Here is a 2127-nt window from a genome sequence, read left to right as displayed (position 1 = left end):
GTAAGGCAAATGTCATATTAAAGTTTCTCTTATACAATGATCAAATATATACACTCAGTTGTGTTTAAAGTTTAATAAATTGATGTTTAATAAATAGCTAATCAATGTACTGATTAATGAGACTACACATGGTAGAGAGTTAAGTTTTCCCTGTTCCCTCTTAAAAAGTCAGTAAAAGAAGATAGAATTTGTGGTCTTTCTTTGACTCTTCTTTCAAACTGAAAAGAATATAGATGTGTTGGTTGATGACTGAATTTGAGTCACCATATTGAAATATGAGTGTCATTATGACATGCTAGGAACAAAGGCACTGATTTAAAAAAAAAAAAAAAAAAAACAACTGTGCTTCCCTAAATGTTTAGTGAAACTGTCAGGAGCATTGGACTACATAATACCCACAACTCAACATTTTAAGCTATAGAATTAAGTGTCATTTGAAAATCACCGCTTATTAGGAATAAAATGAATGCAATCCTCTCTCTCCTTCTTGCTATAACTCTGTCTCTCTCTCTCTCTTACACACACACAGAGTAAATTTATACACATCACAGTTTCTGTACTATATTTTGCAACTTATTTTATTTCCTGTTTTTAAGTTATTAGAAAAACAAGAATTGCCAAAGTATCCATGTTTAAATAGTGAAAGAACTGGACATATTAGTTATTGAGTTTTCAATATATAAATTTTTCACTAGTAGATGGCTGGATGGGAGCATGTTAAGTTGCTTTTGTTGTGTCCGACTCTGTGAGACCCCATGGACTATAGCCCACCAGGCTCCTTTGTCCATGAGATTCCCCAGGCAAGAATTCTGGAATAGGTTGCTGTGCCCTTATCCCAGAGGATTTTCCCAACCCAGGGATCCAACCCAAGTCTCTTACACCTAACCTGCATTGACAGGCTGGTTCTTTAACACAAGCACCCCCTGGGAGATAGAATCAGTAATGGGTCTCAATGAAAGTTGAAAGAAAGTTCAATCAAACTAATTAATGTGTGCATTAATAAAATGAGAAAACTGTCTATGACAACCAAGTTAAAAAATTCTTTGAAAATAAAATAAATGTTATCAAGCCCTCTCACTTTATTTTGGAAAGTTGAAACTTTTCTTAATAATAAATTAACATAAGATTTTAAAAAAATTAGTTCTATGAGTGAGAAACAGCAGTGTTGCTTGTGCTAGAGATTTTATCAGTTGGCTCTTCTGTGGTTGTAATGCAGTTCCCATCTTTACATATACTGGATATTTTAATAAAAATGTGTTGAAAAGGTGACTTTAGAAATTGTTTATGCAGATAATCCAATCATAAGTGGTAAAAGCTATTGTTCCAAAAAGGCAAATATAGTAAACACTATTTATTGTTAAAATGTTTTAATTGAAGATTGTTGTTGTGTCTAGACTATATCATTACAAACATTGAGTAAATAAATTAATCAATTAATTCTACTCTGATTTATATAGCAAGTGCTTTTGAGTCTCTATTATTAAATTATTTTGAATAAATATTTAAGAAAATGTTACTTTAAAATAGTGTCTATTTCATTGATGTCATAATGATACACATATTAAATAATTTTAATGAATACTGAGTATTATACTAACTTTTATTATGGTGTTTGCAGTCTACACATCAATTTACTGAGTTGTTTGCCGATTGCTCATCTAGTGAACAACGTATTATTTTATACAGAAAAGGTGTTAACTGTTAACTAATGAAATGTGATCATTTACTAATTCATTGTCTAAAATATTCTGGTTGTTAAACCAGGGGTTGTAAGTATATAAAGAAATCAAGAAATGTTTTTCTTTTTTTTTTTTCTTTTAAAAAATATGGAACGCTTCAATAATTTGCGTGTCATCCTTGCGCAGGGGCCATGCTAATCTTCTCTGTATCGTTCCAATTTCAGTATATGTGCTGCCGAAGCGAGCACAAGAAATGTTTTAACTATATAATTCACTGAGTGATATAAAGGATAAAAATTAGAAAGGAAAATCAATTAATAGAAAAATCTACAATGCAATTTATATAAAAATAAATATGATTTTATCTAGCTGCTCAGAAATCACAATATAAGAAACAAATTAATAATTTTGTCCAAAGTTTAGTCAAGAAGAATTCACACCATTTGAT

General features: G+C 30.5%; 1 non-coding gene across 1 annotated transcript; it reads right to left on the bottom strand.

The window, feature by feature from the left end:
* Positions 1-1820: 1820 nt before the first annotated feature.
* On the bottom strand, positions 1821-1927 carry LOC122687185. The gene has a single exon (XR_006339077.1). It is a non-coding gene; the product is annotated as a U6 spliceosomal RNA (small nuclear RNA).
* Between the last annotated feature and the right edge of the window lie 200 nt (positions 1928-2127).

The sequence above is a fragment of the Cervus elaphus genome, chromosome 30 (assembly GCF_910594005.1).
Source record: "Cervus elaphus chromosome 30, mCerEla1.1, whole genome shotgun sequence".
Classification (NCBI taxonomy): Eukaryota; Metazoa; Chordata; class Mammalia; order Artiodactyla; family Cervidae; genus Cervus; species Cervus elaphus.
Note: the sequence above shows the minus strand (reverse complement) of the source record. Positions and strands in the feature narration are given on the sequence as shown.